Source organism: Colius striatus, chromosome 1 (genome assembly GCF_028858725.1).
Source record: "Colius striatus isolate bColStr4 chromosome 1, bColStr4.1.hap1, whole genome shotgun sequence".
NCBI classification, from domain to species: Eukaryota; Metazoa; Chordata; class Aves; order Coliiformes; family Coliidae; genus Colius; species Colius striatus.
The window spans coordinates 35,810,936-35,832,534 of NC_084759.1; positions in this window are offsets into that span (position 1 = coordinate 35,810,936).

The window sequence follows — 21,599 nt, forward strand, 5'->3', positions numbered from 1 at the left end:
TAGACCATTTCCCTAAGTACAACATCCAACTGTCTCCTAAACACTTCCAGAGACGGTGACTCCAATACCTCCCTGGGCAGCCTGTTCCAATGTCTGACAACCCTTTTGGTAATGAAATTCCTCCTCATATCCAGCCTGAACCTCCCCAGGTGCAACCTGAGGCCATTTCTTCTTGTTCTACTGTGTATTGCTAGGGAGAACAGACTGACCCCCAGCTTGCTACAACTCTACGTGTTGCACTTGTTTGCTTAAAATTAGTTTTAGGCTGAAAAGAATGACTGAAATAGAAAGCTGAGAAAAAGAGGTGTTACACCATCCTTTAGAAGATCATTGAGCGTGGTAAGACAGGGAGCATCCAAGAGTTTTCACGGCGCAACAGACTGACCCCCACCTTGCTACAACCTCCTTTCAGGTAGTTGTAGAGAGCAACAAGGTCTCCCTGAGCCTTCTTTTCTCCAGGCTAAACAGCTACAGATCCCTCAGTCATTCCTCAGAGGAGACATGCTCCAAATCCTCTACTAGCTTGGTAGCCCGTCTCTGTATCTTCTCCAACACCTCAGTGTCTTTCTTGTGGAGCGTGGAAATATACTAGTGATGCATTCAAAGGTGTTGAGACAGCGATAGGATTGCCACTATCATCCTTCAGAAGTTGTCATGACCAGGGGAATTTTACAATAATTTGAGAAAAAACCAAATATGTTCAATCTTTGGGGAGAGGAATTCTGTCTGTATACTAGACTGCTTTGGTAAATGCAAAAGCTCCAGGATAATGATTATTCATCTCTCCTCAGCATTTGGGAGACTTGTTGGAATACTGTTTCCAGATTAGAACTGAGAGCACAAGTGAGATGTTGACACACTAGAGAGAGTTCAGTGATGGGCTGCTAAGGGGAATGATGCACTTGAAAGGCTAAGGGACTAATGTGGATTTCATGGAACTATGAAATTTTCAAGCAGATATAGAAGTACATTAAAATCAATGCATGCAATAGACTTTGGTAACCACTTCAGAATAATTATTAGGAGAGCTATAACACAAATATATGCTTTGAAGTATGCAGGTACTATCTGAAAATTGTACAGAAAATGTATTTGCTCGGCTCTAACTTGAAAGGCAGAATCCTGTGGCACATGAGGACAATGACATAACAGGACTGGGACTTTCTCAAAGTACTTCCTATGCAGAAACATGTGTAGTTGAAGTCTTCCTGCTAAATGGGCTTTCAGTGGTATCTGCTGTTAAAGTTGCTGATGCCATGGATCACTGGATCTGTATACAGTGGAATCTGAGCCAAAGAGCATGTTTACAGAATGAGTGGCATGGGTATGGATACTATATTTTTTATTTTTTAATCTCAGAGCAATGAAATGTCATCAATACCGCTGTTGCTGCCACCATAAATAAATGCTTCTGAACCAACAAGCTATGCAAAAAGAAAAGACTTATCATTAGTTGACATAGGTACAAAAAGTCAAAACAACCATTTAGAAGGCAAATTTTTGTTTGACTTTTAAATATTTGGCCGATGAATATAATTTTCTCTTTCTCCCATCAGTTTGTCTCTCTTTGTGAGGAATTTTTGTTTGTTTATATGCAAATTCTCTTAGAACCTCAAATAGGATAAATTGCCCTTGATTTACCAAAATGATTTATAGAATGATTTGTCTCACTTTTTTTATCCCAGTAGTGATATAAAATGTTAAATGAAGAGGAATACATAGAGATAAACCTGAGTTCCTTAAAAATTTCCATGCATCCACCTTAATTAAGTTTTCGTTGCTTATAGCTTTTTTTTTCCTTTTTTTTCCCCCTCTAAAACGTAACCTAATTTTTAAATGCAGATACAAAAGTTTCCTGGGTGCTTTCATCTCTTAATTTCTGTCTAAGATGTCTGATCTATTTTCAGATGCGTTGATAATTACAAAAATGAAGTAATGTAAACCAGGTTTGTTACAGAAGTAACCTCCAAAACCAGATAAAATTAATCTTACTTTTTCTGCATCTTCTTTTGTTCCATACTCTGGAAATAAATACAGTCATTTATTTGCTATGAGAAAGAGAAAAAGACTGAACTAATAACAGTCTCCTCCCAAAGGTGCCCTCATTCCTATCTGGTAAACAGACTGCTGTCCCAAGGAAACGAAAGTAAGAATGTGAACACTGTTACAAGCAGTGTAAATATTGGAGATTAACTATAATTGAAAATACAGAATTTATCTTACACTGTAGTTGTTCATTGTCATATAACTGTTTAGGTGGGAAATGAACTTTAAGATCATTGAGTCCAACCATTAACCTAACACTGTCAAGTCCACCACTACATCATGTACCTCAATACCACATCTACACAATTTTAAAAGACCTCCAGGGATGGTGACTCAACCACCTCCCTGGACAGCCTCTTCTAGTGCTTGATAACCCTTTCAGTGATAAAATTTTCCCTAATATCTGATCTAAACCCACCCAGCTCACTGTCAGGTTGTTTCGTGTTGTCCTATCACTTGTAACTTGGGAGAAGAGACCAACTCCCACTTCACTACAACCTTCTTTCTAGTAGTTGTGGAGAGTGATAAAGTCTCCCCTCAGTCTCCTCCTTTCCAGGATAAACAACCCCAGTTCCCTCAGCCACTCGTCTGTGGACACATTCCAACACCTCAATCTCCCTCTTGTTGTGAGGGCCCCAACGCTAAGCAAAGTATTACAGGTATGGCCTCACCAGTACCAAGAACAGGGGGATAATCACTTCCCTAGTCCTGTTGCTCACACTATTTCTGATATAAGACAGGATAACATTGGCCTTCTTGGCCACCTAGGCACATTGCTGGCTCATATTCAGCCAGCTGTTGACCAGCATTCCCAAGTCCTTTTCCACTGGACAGCTTTCCAGCCACTCTTCCCTAAGTTTTGACCCAAGTGCAGGACCTGGCACTTGACCTAGTTGAACCTCATAGAACTGGCCTCAGCCCATAGATCCAGACTATCCAGATCACAGAATCACAGAATGGTAGAGATTGGAAGGGATCTTTAAAGATCATCTAGTCCAACTCCCCTGCTAAAGCAGGACTATCTAGATCAAGTCACACAGGAATGCATCCAGATGGATTTTGGAAGCCTCCAGAGAAGGAGACTCCACAACCTCCCTGGGCAGCCTGTTCTAGTGCTCTGTTTTTCCTTAAGTGTAACTTTTTGTGTTCTTGTAAGCATTAATGAAGTCCCCCCTCAATCTCATCTGAAGAGTTTTCCTACCCTCAAGCAGATCAACGCTCCCACCCAATGTGGTGTTGTCTGCAAACTTACTGAGGATTTGCTCAATCCCACTTGTCCAGATTGTTGATGAAGATATTAAACAGATTAGATCTCAACACTAAACCCTGGGCAACACCACTGGTGGCCAGCAACCAACTACATTTGACTTCATTTGTGACCAGTCTACAGAGAAATTCCTTGGCACCGTTGTCAGACTGGTAGGCCTGTAGTTTTCTGGATCCTCCTTTAGGCCTTATAGCAGAGTATCACATTTGATAACTCCCAGTCAACTGGGATCTCTCCAGTTAACCAAAACTACTGATAAATAGAAAGTGGCTTGGTGAGAACTTCTGTCAGCTCCTTCATTACCCTTGGATGGTTTCCATCCTGCCCCATAGACTTATGTGTCTCAGTGGTGTAGTAGGTCACCCACCATCTTCTCTTGGATAATGGTTGCTTTGTTCCACTTCCCTTTCTCCCCCCTAAAGAGACTGAGAACCAGAGAAAAACTGGCCTGTCATGATTTTTTGTGGAGCTGTTTCTGGTAAGGAGGAAGAGGCTGTAAAGATGACTCCTGTAAGAAGTTGTTCAAAACTCTTCCCCAGCTCTGAGTCAGACTCACTTCTGGGGCTGAGCCAATTAGACACCTCCACGATCATGTTTTAAGAAGAAGAAGATGGAAGAGGAGGCTTCTTTCTGTTCCTTCCTGCTATTTTTTTTTTTTTTCAGCTGCTGGTGGTGGTGCAAGGAGTTGGAAGAGAGAGAGAAGCAACCATGAAGACCCTAAGGTCAGCGAGGGAAGAGAGGAGGAGATGTGGTGAAGCAGAGACTCCCGTGTATCCTGTGGAGAGGACTGGTGAAACAGATTTTTTGACAGTTGTGCAGTGGTATTGACTGTGCCCAGAGGAGGCTGTGAATTCCTGGGAGGGTGGCGTTTGAGCAGAAAATTCCTGGAATGCTGCTGGCTGCAGAGGAGTCCCATGCTGGAGGAGTTTTTGAGCAGAAGCTGTAGCCGTTGGGAAGAACTCATGCCAATGAAGTTTGTTAAGGAATGTATCCCGTGGGAGAAACCCCATATTGGAGCAGGGGAAGAATGTGAGGAGTCATCCACCTCTCAGAAGAGAGAAATGGTAGAGACATTCTGTGAGAGACTGGTGAGATCACAACATCCCTGTCTCATGGTGCCATTGACTGGGGAGGAGGTAGAGATATTGGGAGCAGTGATCTGAGCCCAGGAAGATAGGGGAGATGGGTGAGGGAGATCTTAAAGTGCTGGTTGTATTTTTCTCATCATCCTACTCTCTTTCTGCTTTTTGTCCTGTTCTGCTTCTTGTAGGTAGTAGAATAAACTTTCCTTACTTTCCTCTCTAAGTCGACTAGTGGAGTCTATTTTGCCCAGAACCATAATTGGCAGTGAGCCCTCTCTGCCCTTGTCTCAATCCACAACAACCTTGATTATCTTCCTCCTACCATCTCACTAGGGCCTCTGCCATCCTAACTAGAGTGGGAGTGGATGTGGAACACTGAGCAAGAGACTATTGTGGTGCTTCATTGCTGACTGGGCAAAGCCATGCCATGGCCTTAATACCAAAGACTGGCACAAAGTAAGTGTTATGTACCTCCACCTTTTTATCAGCCTTTGTTGCCATGCTTGCCCCCATATCCAATAAAGTATGGAGATTCTCTTGAGCCCTCCTTTTGTTGGTGATGATTTAAAGAAATACTTTTAATTGCTTTTTACAGCTATAACCAGATTAAGTTCTTGTTGGTTTTTGGCCCTTCTAATTTTCTTCCTGCAGAACCTCACAACCTCTGTGTAAGCTTCCTGAGGTTCCCGTCCCTTCCTCCAAAGACCATAAACTGTCATTTTTCTCCTGAGTTTCAGCCAAAGCTCTTAATTCAGCCAGGTTGGTTGTCTTTCTCACTGACTCATCTTTTGGCACATGGGAACAGCCTGCTCCTGCACCTTCAAGATTTCCTTCCTGAATAATGTAATAAAAATATAAAAAAACCAAAACATCTATACTTAGACCTTGTATTCACTATCATTTTAGTAAGCTGAAATAAAGTAAACCAGCTTCTTGTTCTGGACATCTACTTCCATTTCTCAGATTATTGTAATATTTCAATAAAGTATGAACCTTGCCTAAAGTAAATTGGGTACTTAAAATACAGACTTATGTGTATTAGCTTTACAATTCACAAAGCAAGATCATGATTTGCTTAAGGCATGTTCAGGCATGTGTAGGTGTTTTCAATGTGTTCTCCAGGATAAAAATGAACAATGCCAGGAGATGAATAATGCATATGAGATGATAGAAGAACACTAATTTGTGTGCAAACTCTAAGTTGTTTGGATTCTACTATGTAGTAAAGGAAATGGAAATTCTCAACAAAGTTTCCCATCCTTGTCAGTCAAGGTGTATTAAATATTTGAGATAAACAGGCATGTCATGGAATCATGGTCACTGCCTACTCTCCAAATATTCCGAGTTTAACCAATTCACTATTATTTCAATGAAATTTTCACATTTCAAATTGTATATGCATATATTGAATTTATATTAACTTTTCTGTGATAATAATAATAATACTAATACTGTGTCTCTAAGTCGCATATTGTGATGCATGGTTTTAAAATTATACACCAGCATAAATTTATACTATTAGCCATATAATTTGTTTTGTTAAGTTCTTGCTGAGAGCTATTAAGAACAACTCAATATTAGAGAAAGCTGAGAAATTCAGAATATGCTGCTTCCATATTGCCATCAGTCTTTTAATAAAGCTTTTATTGCACTGAAGCTATTTATTTGATTAATGTACTCAAGATCTCGATGTACATTTTGTTCCTAGGCAATATGCTTACTTGTCCTTTGCCATTTTCTTTTTTCAATTTTAAACTTTTCTTTGCCTTAGTTCAAAGAAACTTCTGACATTTGTATATGATTGCAATGCATTGTGAAATCACATTAATCTATTTTTGAGTAAGCAAATACTCTCACTCACATCATGTTATCCATTGGCATAATAAAATAGTAAAAGTACAAAATTAAAAGTGAAAATAGCAAGGAAAAGGCACAGGGAATCTGCTCAATTGCTCTAAAAAGGCTCCTGCAAAAGTGAAACACAGTTTATTCTTCTTGTCTGTTTTTTTCACCTTTTTTGTGTCTGGGAGATAATGCCATTCATTTCTTTTAAAATCATTGCTAATTTGATTTAATGGTTTTGTGATGAGCACATTTATGTGACTGTGCTTGACATTGACATTAAAATATTTTCTGGTTAGATTTTCACAAACTGAATTTTGTGTCATGTCAGTCTTTGTAACATTATTAAAGATGTGTAAAATAGGCCAGAACCTTTTATAGTCTTTGATGGATGTTTGGAACTGGGAAATGAGATATGACCTGAATGACACAGAGTAGAATTCAATAGAGTTAACAGAGCTGAAGATGTCTATTTGAAACAAAATTAAGGCATTTCCATGCCATATATTACATTTTAAAAAAAGATTAATCTTGTCTTTGTGTAAGTCAGCAGAGATTCATGAACATCAAGAGAGGTCTGTAGAGCTCTGGCTGTTAACCAAGACCTGCCAATATTGGCAGCTTCAACCTTTTATTTTCTTTGCCTTGCAGATGGAGGTGTGGTTTAAAAAAATTGACTGGATTTTATGTTGTTATTCCATTACTATTTTAACACAGATACTTGAGTCTGATTTCTTCCGATTTTGTTCCGGGTACACTGTCTATAAACTGATTAATTTACACAATTCATTGCAAACCAAACTTCTCAGGTTTTGTGTCATAAGCAGTCTAAACAAGCTGCTAAACAAGAGATCATCTAGTCCAACTCTCCTGCAGAAGCAAGTTCACCTAGATCAGGTCACATAGGAACATGTCCAGGCGAGTCTTGAAGACTTCCAAGGAAGGAGACTCCACAACCCCTCTGGGCAGCCTGTGCCACTGCTCCGTCACTCTCACAGTGAAACAGTTTTTTCTTATGTTTAAGTGGAACTTTTTGTGTTCCAGCTTCATCCCATTACCCATTGTCCTGTTGCTAGATACTACAGAAAAAAGGGATGTCCCAACCTCCTGACACCCACCCTTTAGATATTTATAAATGTTAATAAAATCTCCCCTCAGTCTTCTCTTCTCCAGACTAGACAGCCCCAGTTCCCGCAGCCTTTCCTCATATGAAAGATGTTCCAGTCCCCTGATCATCTTGATGGCCCTGCGCTGGACTCTCTCCAGCACTTCCCTGTCCCTCTTGAACTGAGGAGCCCAGAACTGGACACAGGACTCCAGATGAGGCCTCACCAGGGCAGAGTAGAGAGGGAGAAGAACCTCCCTTGACCTGCTGGTCACACTCCTCTTGATGCATCCCAGGATACCATTGGTCTTCTTGGCCACGAGGGCACATTTCTGGCTCATATTTAGCTTATTATCAATCAGGACTCCCAGGTCTTTCCCAGGACTGACTTTAAATGACATTTACAATTGTTTAGAGAAGACTCAATTTCCCTTTGGGAAACACTATGAGCTAAGATACAAATCTCAAAAATGAATGGCAGCACAGCCTTCTGGGGAATCAGACAGTCCTCCCAGTTTGGTGTCATCAGCCAACTTGCTGAGGGTACACTCTGTCCCCTCATCCAGGTCGTTGATGAAGATGTTGAAGAAAACTGGCCCCAGAATCCATCCCTGTGGAACTCCACTGGCCACAGGCCTCCAACTCGATTCTGGGCCATTGATCACCACCCTCTGGGCTCTGTCATTCAGCCAGCTCTTGATCCACCTCATTGTCCACTCATCCAAGCCACACTGCTTGAGCTTTCTGATGAAGATGTTGTGGGAGACAGTGTCAAAAGCCTTGCTGAGGTAGATGACATCCGCTGCTCTCCCCTCATCTAGCCAGCCGGTTATGCACTCATAGAAGGCTATCAGATTGGTCAAACAGGATTTCCCCTTGGTAAAGCCATGTTAACTCCCTTTGATAAGCATCTTATCCTTCATATGTTCAGTGATAACGTTCAGGATGAGTTGTTCCATCACCTTTCGAGGGACGGAGGTGAGGCTGACTGGTCTGTAGTTTCCTGGGTCAAAGTTCCTGTGGGTTTTTTTTTGGTTTGTGGTTTTTTTTTTTTTTTTTGCATTATGGTATCAAAGATAATCTAGGTGCATATTCTACAGAAACTACCTGCATTCACAACAGAGTGAAGAGGTCCTCTTTCATAACCTGGATATTCAAGACTCATCTTGAGCCTTCTTATCCATGTTTTTTTTATTTTTAATCTTTATAAGACAATTTTTTTTTCTGATGGTTTCACATCTCAGGATTAACTCTTACTGTAATTCTTATAGTTATTTTAAATGTCTGTACACTCAATCTTAAAACCATAGGGCTGATTATCCATTGGAATTTCTTTTCTAAAAAAGTGAGGTTCAAGTTTATAAAAGGTTTGATACGGCTGAAAAATTAAAAGCCAGCTTGGCAAGGCTTGTGCTTGCTTGTAGTGTTCTCCTTTCTTCTAACACCAACACTGTAGATACACTTCTGATTCACCTGTGCACTTACTAATGGTGATAATGATCTTTAGACTAAAAAAACTTGATTAAAAAGTACCTTCAGTTTGGTAGAGGACCTTTTTTGATAACTCACCATACTTTTGTGTATCTTGCTAGAGATGGGGAGTTGCTGTAGTTCTAGCATTTTTTCTCTGTAACTTCTGCTTATGTTAGTATGGAATAGCCTCTGCTGCTGCACAAACTGAAAGTGTAGTGCCTAATGTCTCTGGTTTTGATGTCATTGACCACCAAGGGGTATTTTCTGTCTTTTGAAAAAAATGAAAGCTTTTAGTCTTTGATCCTACAAACTCTCCCAAATGAGCTACTTGAGGGTTTTAAAGGCAAGAAGGTTGTTACAGGATTAGCATATAGATATGGCTTTCCAGTGTTCTGAGGCTTATCTCTATTATTCCATATTGTGCAGCAAGGGAAAAAATGCCTCGTTAACATCCAATCCAGTTAGGGCTGAGATATGGGTGCCAGGACAGAAGAAGAGAGATATATCAGCTTCAGTGAAAATGTCTGTCAGAAGCAGCTTGGGTAGGGCTAGTGCTCACAGGTTTTTTTATAATGCTAATTAGTTTTAAATTTTTAGTAAAAATCTTAACAATATATGCATACAATTGCTTTAACTAGATGTATGAAGGCTCAGTGGAGAGTATTACATCATAAGAAATCCTTGGGAACTGCAGCTATAGGAAGTGTTAATTTTGTGATGCATTCTTTAGTTTTTCCTACAGTTTGATGGCAATCTGTTTTGTTTACTGGTTTGAATTCTCTTTCTCTTGCTGAGGTGAATATTTGCTGTTTTTTTTTTTTTTTTAAGTATATCTTAAAAGGCATTAAATATATTTCTTCTTTTCTATAGCATTTTTGAATCACAATGAGAAAAATACAGAAGAACCATCAGAAGTTAAATCTAATTTGATTTTGTGAAAATAATAATATTTAATGAGAAATTATTTTATTTCTTGGATCCTTTCCTTTGTTAAAAAAACCCATGTAAAACAAATCCCCTGTCTACACAAATTATTTGGATTCCTGGGTCTGATTCAGTGTTCCTTTTTTATGCCAGCATTTTCTGTAAAAATTCTATACATATTCAGTGTCATGCTCTTTTTATTCATATAAGGATTGAATGACTGATGTAAAATGAATTTTAATAAGGTTCTTCAAAGCAAGTAATATGCTACTAGTTGACATCTAGCTTGCTGCATCATTTGGGATCTTCTGTAGTAAGACTAGTAAGCAATGACACAGTACTTGTACTCAGATAATGTGAAGCTGTACCACATTCACAGTCGACATATGGTAAATTAATCTGTTTTAGGTTTTCCACTACCAAATAATGATTACTATAAAGTCATTAGAATGTCATCCTTTTGCTGACATTTGTTGTAGTCTCAGTGACATGCTATAACCCTTGTAACAATTTGGTGTAAAACATCTCTCATTCAAACACAATTCATTACCCTTAGGCTAGACTTTTACATTCACTACAAGTCAGTAAAGGAGCAGGAGGTCATATCTCAGTGAATTAGCTGTCCTCTGTGGAAAATAATTCATCTCAGAAGATAATTTACCTCTAAACAACTAATATTCCCACTTTTGTAAAGTTAGATTTTATTTGGCTTACATACTGAAAGACTTGCTCACAAGTCTTGTTCACACTGTTTCACGTTTCCTGGGTTGTCCCCAGATACCAATTTGTATATGCTGATCACTGAATGACATTGTGTGAATGCACAGTATTGTAGTCTCAACAGCAGCTCTGAAGTCCACAGCCTGAACTGCATTTTATTATTCTTCTTCCACCAATGATACAGCTTGAAAGTTTGTTTGGGAAAAGACAGTATCTTGTTTTTATAAATAATCTTTTTGTATGCCAAATTAAATCAACTGCTATTTGGTTATCATCTTTGAAGCCATCTGTTAGTAAGAAAACACCTGTGGTTTTACACTCTGCAATCCTGTCAATACAATTTAAACAACTGACCATGCTGGAATTTTATGCACCTGGTTAAGAGGCCCTCCTGAAATAAATGCCTATGACTAAACTGTGGATCATGTCGTATCTCGTAAGGCTGATTACATGGTGTGGCTGTGAATTGTGCCTCAGATTCTGTCTCTGAAACGTCTGAGTGACAGTTACAAAAAGAGCTCTCCTTCACAGATCTTTAGTATGTGGTATAATTTCTTGCTGGATGGCAGAGTTTCATGATGGGCTGGAGTTCCCTACAACTAGAAGATGCTTCTGGATCACAAAGTATTCTTGTTTCTACATGGAAAGAATGTTTCTACATTACAACTGGCCCTGGATCTGGTGCTCGAATTGCTACCTCCCCACTTGGTACTGTTGCTGATGTTGAGTTGAGAATGCTCTTGAGAGCACTTCTCCAGAGGCACCTCTCCTCCTGCCCACTTGCATAGGCTTACATCTAGTGATCCCAGACAACCCCAAGTGAAGGCACATGTAAACATAAGGTAGGATCTCTTCCTACCAACTCTGCCTGGCTCCAGTAGATATCAAAAACATCTCATGTGGTTTGAAGTCTGAATATGACTGGTCTTCCCTTCGCTGAGCAAGAGATCTAACTACTGGAGCACTGTATTGTAAATCATGTGGTCTTAACTCCTTTGGACACATTTTAAAAGAAGAGTGTGTTTTGCTAAGGTTTTTACAGGAATTACTAAAGCATCTATTTCCCTGTGCTTCTTAATCCATGGTTGTCAGTCTTCTTCTGGCCTCCTAATGACCTAGTCTCTGTCTCAGCTTTAACTAAGAGGTGGCTGAATAAACATTTTTGTTCAGGAAGTCCTGCTGACCTTCAGCTGTCTTTTCCTAAATTACATTTTTGTATTCTTATCTTTCCCCTAGCCATTAAGATAAATGATAAGTGATTTTCACAGTAAGTTGAGAGAGAGCCTTCCTGCATATGAACCTTGACAACAGTTACTTTGTACATACTTAAGTTACTTTTTAAAACTAACCTTAAAAGACTTATATGCCTTTTACATGTGTGATGACTTCTCTTGGACTCATTAAAAGCAAGGTATTTTGGGAGAAAGTCAGTGAATTCACTTGACATGAACCACATTCTCATTCGCATACTTAGGACTAATCCTATGAAACTGAAATAAGACAAAATATCCAAGCTGTCTATAAAAAACATTGCACCTCAGAAAAAAAAAGTGCAACTTTGATTCCAGGTGTCAACGTCATGAAAATTAGTTTGATATAAAAATAAAGTGCATGAGTCACAGAGGCTTGGAAAACAGGGTTCAGAGTGAAACCTGCCAGCTTTGCTATGATGTTTTTAATCAGAGTAAATTGTTGTCAGCTGTGTGATTTAGGCAGGTCTTAAATATATGAACTGCTGTTAGGTGTGGTTATTGTTGTAGCTATTTTAGAGCTGGAAGTAGTTAGGTGCAATTAAGGATCTGCAGGTAAGGGTAGCTTTTGTGTTTATTGAAAGGGGCTTATGAGGAACTCATGTGGTGTGATTTTTTTTTTTTTCTTTCATTAGGATAAGAAGCTTTTACTATTTGTTGTAATTACCTCCCCATGAAAAAAGCTCATGCTTGAACATGGCTGGTTGTAAAAATTTAGATAGCCTTGTTGATGAGCACTGAGTGTATTTACTTCTGTGTTGTTCTCTAATAACATTACATTTTCCCACTCTAAATGAGTAGAATATGTTCTCTTTTTTTATAACGAAACAAAAAAACCCCGAACACTGAAGACTATTCTTTAAATTTTAGACCAAAATGTCACATACATAATGCGTTTTGATATGTAAATATACATATAATATACACTTGTATCAAGACACGATTAGGAGAAATGCTAGCTGAGTAGTTAAGTAGTACTGTAATGGCAGCACACTTATCTGTAAGCACGCATGAAATACGGGGGTTATATAGATTGATTTTGGGAAAAAAAAAGTTAAAACACAAAGAGGCATTTTAAAATAAATGATTGCTATAAAACTTCAAAAATCTACGATCTTGGCAGGCAAAAAAACAAGTGGGTTAGTCAGTAAGAAACAAAACAGCCAAGGTATTTGAAAGTCAGGAGTTTACCTATTGTGTTTAGGTGACTGTCATGTGATAAGAGATGACTAGTTTCACTATCCCCTTTCTCCATATACAGACATAGTGGGACCAAGCATACAGGTAGCTAATCTTTGTCTGCATATCTTTTTCCCTTGCCCCCTCCTCCCTCCCCAGCCAGACAGCTGCCTTAAGCACCTTTCCATTCAGATTAAGCCTTGAGTCATTTCTGACTTCAGGGTACTGTATGCTGAGCATGCTGATTGTCCTTAGCTTACTTCAGAAGGTACCAAGTCCTTTAGATCTTTTTCTGTGGTGTCTGCCTCTTTTGTACAGACAGCCTAAGCAAATTCCACTGGAAGGAATTGCCTGAAAGTTACAGAATTATAACTTTGGATACTTTGATACATAACTTTTAAATAAGTAAACTTTTATGAGAACTGGCCTACTTTTTATGCTGACCTTATTAAAAGGTTTTTCCTAAAAGTTTTTTACTGTATTTCTGGACGTACTGCCAGAATTTAAAGTATTACTGTGATTAAAAGTGCATAATTGTTTGTATATCAGCAAAAAATCAGGGTTTAAATCTTTGATAGATCCTATTACTATCTGATCTCAACTAGTGAGGCAGGATAAAATTACTGAATTGAGAGACAATACCATAGTTACTATAGAAAATAAAAAACATTTGGAGGTTTACAAGACTACACAAAATCACAGCAGATGTGTCTAGTGTTGGCTATAGTCCTGCTATAAGTGGGAGATCAGGCAAGAAAACTCTCCAATGTCCATTCCAATCCAACATTTCTCTCATTCTGTGTTTTTATAGGGCTCCTAGATGTTTTTTCTCCTTTTTATTTTATTTTTCTTTCTTTTCTGAAGCACTAGCAAAAATATTAAAACCCATTAATTTATAAGAAAGCAAATATCAAACACAAAAGATGTTAAGACAGAGGTTTATGTATTTGAACAGCATCAGAGAGGAGACTTTTGTAGAATCAGGCAGTCTGTCTAAATGCCCTTATATCTCAAGGAAATGAGGGCTATCTGCTTACCTCCTTGAAAGCACAAGTTCTCTGAAATGCAGTGGCCTGTGAAAGAAGCTATCTGTACAGGAGAATTCTAGATACTAACTAGATTAAGTCACTAAATAACACTATTCTTAGCAAGTACTGGTTGCCGAACTGAGCTCCCCCATTCTCATTTTGTCCAGAAAATTTAAGGAAAGATATGATGTCTGACTGTACCATAAAACAACTGAACTTTTCCCTTTGGAAGTATTCTTGAGTGTGGTCTAAGCCTGAGACTGAGCTAGTTCTTGATCATGAACAATAACACGTCTGAATTCAAACAGACCTGTGCTCAACTGACAGTATGAACTTCACTTACAGAGTGAATGGAAGCTTCAAAGTACTGCTTATTATTGTCTGTAATCAAATAGCGCTATCTCACCCTTAATGAGGTTATGGCAAGAGAATGAGATAAGCTTGTGTAAATGTATCAGGAGAAAATCAGTACCACTATAAAGGAGGTCCATTAATAAATGAGATAGAGAATTAAATTACTAATGGCTTTGAAATGGCTGAGAGAAAGAAATTCTGTGCCAAATCTGCCTTTAACAAGAGAATTAAAGTTAGATCAATTAAGAATGCTGGAAAAAAATCCACACAAAACTGAACTTGCTGCGAGAAAAGAGCTAAAAGAACAATTTTTTCAACATAACTGTTACACACAACGAAATGGGATAGTCTCTAGTGCATCTGCAGTACTAAAATACCTCTTACACTCTGCCCTGGTCAGTACTGAGACCATAATTCCCAGACCAACTTAAACTGTTAATTCTACCAAAAGAAATCAGTCATCTCTGCCTTGGTCTCTAGACTGCTTTACTTAGAATTTTTCTCTCACCCCGTCCCCTTCCCTGTTTTGACAGAAGTGCCTGCACTGTGTTATGGCTGACTGCATTTTTGTGGTTTTCCACTGGGACAAATAGCTTCTACAGAGTAATGAGATTCATTACTCTGAGTGAAGGTAACTCAACTATATCACTTCCATTGATTGTCAGCTGAGGTATGTCTTCATGGTACAGTATTCATTGCACTATTTAGATTTACTCCAACAAGATGTTAAGCTGAAGATTTCTCACCAGCACTAGAGATGCCATTGGCTGTCATCTTTAGTCTTACCAAGTTTTCTTCTAAATAGTTCCCCTTTATCATGCCTTCCCTCTCATTCCTTCTCTACTCAAATAATTAAAACCTACATGTGCAATCTTGCCAGTCACACTCTTCTAACCTTTCTTATGCCACTTTTAACTCTCTCTTATTTTGAGGAATGTGATGCATTAGGACTGTTCATTTGGAAATGAAGTGATCATCTTTTTCATCATATTTTTAGTACTCATAACAAATATAAAGTGTACCGGGATAACATAATCTTGAAACAATCACCCTGAGAGTTGTGAAATGTCTCTCTTTATTGAGAGTCCTCCATTTAAATATCAAGGTGATTAATGATTGTAAGGGTCAGTAATTACCAGAACCATTTAGATGACAGGTTATTTTATAATCTTCAATTTTTGATGTCGAAAGACCAAACTATTATCTATTCAAATGCAAATGTTTTCAAGTTGCTTTTCTGGCAACTGTATTAGCCCTGTTGTTTGGTCTAAATGAAATAAACGGAGTGAGGAAAACTAGAAATGTTAAGGCCAACACAGACAATTACATTTTTCTGAAGTAGAACCAGAAATGGAACAAACAACTTTATTGCAGTATTTATCAGTATGATGAACTCAAGGTTTTTGATTTACAAGAATTTTTCACATTATTCTAATTTTACCACAGAGATGATCCAACGAAAGCAGGGAGTCATAAATCAGAAATAGACAATGATCTTTCCTAGAAGAAGATTTAAAAGAAAAAATCAAAGGCTCCAAAAAGTAGCTATGAAGAGTCTCATTTTTTCTACCTCCCAGAACATTTATTTTGTTTCTGACACTTTTTGGGCCATACTTACTAGCCACTCCTCATCTGGTATTCCTGTTCCATTTCACCTTCCCCAGAAGCAGTATTATTTCACACCAAGAGAGTTGCTAGCTAGGGACAGAAAATCAGAACGAGAGACTACATTCGTTGCCTTTCTGCCACCGGGAGAGGAAGCTGAATGGTGAGGAATCCTTTCCTTGGAGACTCAGTGGTGGATAAAAGAACATACAAACTATTAAATACTGAGAACTACCTGGGACCAGAATGGGAAAAGAAATGGCTTTCTGACAGCTTTAGAAATGTGTGATGTTCTGCATTTGAATTTCAGTAACTTCCTTTGGAATTCAAAGCTCTTGTGCATTGTATACTTTATTGGATATTCAGACAGCCTATAAAAAATTACTTAAATATCCCACATCAGGAACAGCACCTAGATATGTCATTAATAAAACATTTTGCATCTGATGAGAGATCTAATGAAATCTAATGAATGATAGAGAATGATCAGTAAAAGGTCAGACAAAAACTTGGAAAATGTTAAGCACATTTTTTGGCTTCTCATTTGCATTAAGAGTTCTGTGAATTTACATTCCTCTTTACAATTCCTTTATATTAAAGTGATGGCATAAGGTAGCATTATAAATGAAAAAATGGCATAAACTCTATAGCTTACTGTTGAAAATATTGCTACTATAAGGATGCCAGGGAAGGAAGTCTAAGGAAAGTGATTATCATATCTCTACTGGATGTGACAAAAATCTAAGAAACACGTGGGCTTACAAAAATGAGTTTGACTGAAGCACTTTGATATTCTCTGTGAAGAAGTAAAGATCAGTAAAATATTCCAAGGAAAACCTCTAAATACCAGGACTCAGATCAGCAGTGAAATTTATAATCCATATCTGACTTTTCAGTCAAATTTACCTTGTCAGAAGAATTGCATTGTATCATATGAACCACTATAATCATATTAGAGTATGTTGGGAACAAACTTAGAAATAAACATGTTTTGGAACTATGTAAATATTCTGTTCAATAAAGCAAGAGTAAATCACTTTAAAACACAGTGAAAGCACTTCTTGCACAGTCTTACAAGAAGTAAATTGACCCTGTAACTTCCATTCTAAAGGAATACTTCTGAGAACAGGGGAGGAACACTGAAATGCTTCCTTTTGATATGTATTAAAATATTTGTCAGAAACTTTAATTACATGCATGTTGTTAAAAAATAATGGCTTTTTATTTCTTTAGCAGCTTTGGTAGCAAGGATAGAAAAATATTTTGACACAGGTTTCAAAATGTCAGAGTAAAATTTAATTTTAATTTTATGTTTATTTAGTTTTCAAAGATGGGAGAGTGATAGGAGCATGCTCATGCAAATCAGATGTAGTCATCCACATTCATGCTAATGATGTGTGTCACTGAAACCATGATGTTTTTCTGTAAAAGTGTCTATGCCTATTAAGGCTCTTTAGCATGATTTAGCATACACAGGAATTTATACTAAATGCTCATCCTCATTTGGCGTCTATTAGGAGATTTAATGTAATATCGATATACAAACATTACTAATGCTTTTTATAGAAACATGATGCAAAGTTCAAGCAAGGTTGGTATTTATGTTGTTTTCTATCCTGCCAAAGGATTTTTTTTTTTAAAATTTACTGTTCACATATTATACAGTTACTGAAATGAAAAATATGAGGTTTTTTTTTTTTTTTACTTTGCCTGATCACAAATGTCTTAACTTTGTGACCTGAATTCTATTAAAAATGAAGCCTAAAACTGTTTAGAATAAAAATGTCTGAAAGAATATTAGTCTTTGAGACAGAGACAATTATTCTATATGTCTATATCCTATAACAGTAGCTTAAGATGGTACTTTGCAGGTCTTAGAGTTAATATGACATTAACTAAAAAAATTTGTTAACATCTTTTAAAATTACTTCTATCTAGTTTGCAGTCTTTTTATAGGTTTGTCTTTATATGAGTCTTTTCTGGTATAGCATTATTTGTAATTTCTTTGCAAAATTAAGCCAAGATCTCACTTCCTTTGAAATGTATTATGATTATCTCTGAAAGCCAACTCTAAATTGATATATATTAAGTCTGTCTCCTTTCAGCCTAGTCATTACATACTGTAGGTTCAAATGATTTAGCTCACCTTAAGGGAATTTTAGGTCTCCTTGCAATGCACTTTGTAAAGGAGCAAAGCTGAAGGAAGTACAAAATGACGTAGATGGCTTTGTACAGCATGGTCACTAACATCATAATTTGAGGTAAGCTTATCATTTCCTCAGCTTACATTTGGTCAAATTTATGTTTTTGTCCTCTTTGTGTTTAAGTCCACAGGCAGACTCAATGTCTATATTGCTAAACAGATCGTGTACAAAGGACAGTCTCTGACATAGGACCTTGATTTGGTCTGCATGCATAGGTGTTAGCATAGGTGTTAGCCCACTACACAGATCAGTTCTGGTCTGCTTTCATTCACCGTCTGCAAAATAAATTTACTTTAGAAGAAACTAGCCCTGTGGTAGAGAAAAAAAGCCTCTTATTATTTTGTCTGAGTCATTGAACAGCAACCATAAGCCTCTATGTTATTGTGTCATTTGAAACGGTCACTCTGACATTTGATTAAGGAAGGATGGCACCTTTCTCTGTTGAATTACTTGATGCAGAGCCTGGTTACTTGAGAAAGTTAAGAAACGGTGTTTCATATATTAAAAAACCACTTCAGGCCCAGTTTCAATTTAGTTTTGTTCAGAACCCAAGACAATTAACTCTGGAATCAATCAATTTTAGAGAAAATGTTTTCAGCTGCAGCTGCAGGCAGCTTTTTCTGTTTCAGATACAATAGCTGTAGTTAATTATCCAGTCAACAATAATTCTATTTAGTCTGAGGAAAAAAATCTGGTTTTAATTTCCAAGCTTTAAATCAGCAAACACTGGAACTTAATCAACAATTGTCTAATGAGAAATCAAGCAATATCCTTAGAAAATAGATTTCACTCCTGTCTTCTAAGGTTAAAATTTAGGTTTAAACTTGCCTTAAGAAAAAAGCAAATTGTATTTTTAGTAGCAACAAGGAAAGTGATATGACACTAGTCTGTGAAAAGTCATGCATTATAAAAGATCACACTTGACATGGAAACACCTTGAGAGATTTCAGCTGTAAAAGTAGACACAAAACAAAAGGACACCAGTCTGTTTCATTGCAAATGTGTTATGGCTAAAATGCAGGTGAAGCATTAACTTTTTTTTTTTTGTTTTTTACACAATTTTAACACAAATTCAATAGCAATTGTGAAATATCTAGCAACATTGGATCTCTAACATAAGAACTGAACAGTCATATCACAGGCCTATTCTACAGCTAGTAAATATCTGGAAAGATAGTGACCATAACATAAAAGCAGAATAATTCTGGATTTCATAGTCTGGTTTCCTTTTTTTAAAAAAGCAAAACAAACCAAAACAAACAACCCAACCTAGCGGTTATTTTCCTGTTCCCCAAACTGCTCTCCTGGCCTGTGCCAAAAATGACTTGCAGATGAATGCATGCGGTGTGTGTTGTGTTCTATCTGGAGGAACTCATTCTTCAGATTTGGACCTGATTTTCATCTGGCCTTTACATCCACGTTTCTCTATGTGAAAATCAGGACTTGTGGGAAAAGTACATGAGAGGGAAACTGGCTTCATTGTCATAGTGTTGGGTTGTGGAGTAGGTATGCACATGCACCTTGTCAATGTTCTGAAATTTGATTACTTCCTGCCTGCTGGAGGAAGGTGTATTTAAACAATGACTGGTCACACCCATTTAGAAGGACTGAACTTGTGGAGAGTGAGGAGCCTTGTCTGTTTTGTCCAGGACCATAAGTGGCAATTAAACCCTCCCTGTTTTTCCAGAGTTCCAAAGTCTGTGGCACTTAAGTCTAATCGTGATCTTTTGTCCTTGGATGGGCCTAAACAACAACATGGTGATAATTTTTTCTCCAATGACATTATTACATCTACCTCCCTGTGAGAATGCTGCCCTTAGTTTGTCCTTTCTGGAGGACAGGAGAGACAGTGAATATTTAAACCACCACTAGAAGAATCCCTATCCATCTTTTATGAATACATTTTTTTCCACTGTTTCCTGCTCCACTGTATTATTCAGTGTTACTGTCTTTCACTATTTAACCCAACATGTAAAATTTCTTTCCTATTTTCCTAAGATACAAACCAACTTTACATATATTTCTTGTCTTCTGCTTTTAAAAAGTTAAAGTCCATTTCCTTATACACCCATCAGAGAAGTAATGTGTTAGGAAACTTTCTTCAAAGCATGTTCTCCTGAATCTCTCTTGGTTGCTTTTGACACGTGGCCAGTCATGGATTCACTGAAATGGATATTCCCAACTGCAGGACCAGGTCTTACAATTCTTTTTTGGGAAACATTTGTCTATGTGTTTCACTGTATTACATGTAAGAGAACTGTAATCCCTTGTTACTGAGTTGATACAATCAGTAAGTTCATGCTCTTAACTTAGATTTAATACATGGAAATTGGGTCATCACGTTTCAGGGGTTACCATTTTGTAAGGCAACCTTGAAAGGCCTGGGAAAAGTTGAGCAAAAGAAGTATGTAATTCATAGATTTTAGAAACAAAGACATTTCAAAAAAATGTTGATTCTTGTTATTATTTAATTATATTGATTCTTGTGTGTAATAAAAGCACATGCTTTTATAAGGGAGCACATATGAGTCAGGTGGCCATAGAACTCAAATTTATGTACAAAAATATTATAAAAGGGGTATCACTATATTAATAATAATAGAAAAGTGATCATCATTGAGTATTTTCTCTGTTTAGGTGTTCAAATTAAAACGACAGAAGCTATTCTCACACACATACCTGACATTTCAGAACACGTTCTTATTCTTTCAATCAGTTGTGGGCATCAGTGTTAATTAGAATTGCTCCAGTTAAAATATTACCTCAGTTGTTTTATAGAGTTTTTTAATTGGTGAATCTCAAAAGCAGTCTGCAAATAAAAACATTAGTCTTTAATTTAGATTAGTGTTGAATTGTTTGAATAAAATAATATAGTCTGAGTTAAAGAAAAAAATTACAGATATATGCTAGCTGTTTTTGAAAGCGCTTTTGAATGTACACACCTGCCGTGCATGGGATTCTGTGATATATAACTTAAGGGGATTATATGTTCATTTTCTTTTTTTTAAATACAGCAGCTATTAACCAGACGGATAAAAATATCTTAAAGTACCAAAAGAGTTACAGTTTACTGCATCAATGATCTGTGGATTAAAGACTCCCCAGGCACATATTGATAAGACAGAGCAAACATCCCCTATGGAATGTGACTAGGCTATCATGACAATGAACTGTAGATTAAAGATCACTAGGAATAGTTAACAATTGCAGTGGAGCAAATACAGTGGGTTTGATATTGCTAAAGTCTCCTCAATTACATTTAAAATTTCCTGTCTATTCAAAAAACAGCAGAATAATTGGAAGATGAGTGCTAAGACTCTTTCTGCTTGGATTAAGGTTTGAGGTGATGTGGAAGATTTGAGTCAAGTTAAAATTACATTCAGACTAGTTACTGCATGTATGAAAAGACTGGAGGGAATGAGAAAGCATTTCAGATGCGTTGGGATTCCACTGGCTACATTAACAGACATAAGTTGTTCAGAGCAGGGGGAGAAAAGAATGACATCCAGAAGCTAGTTAG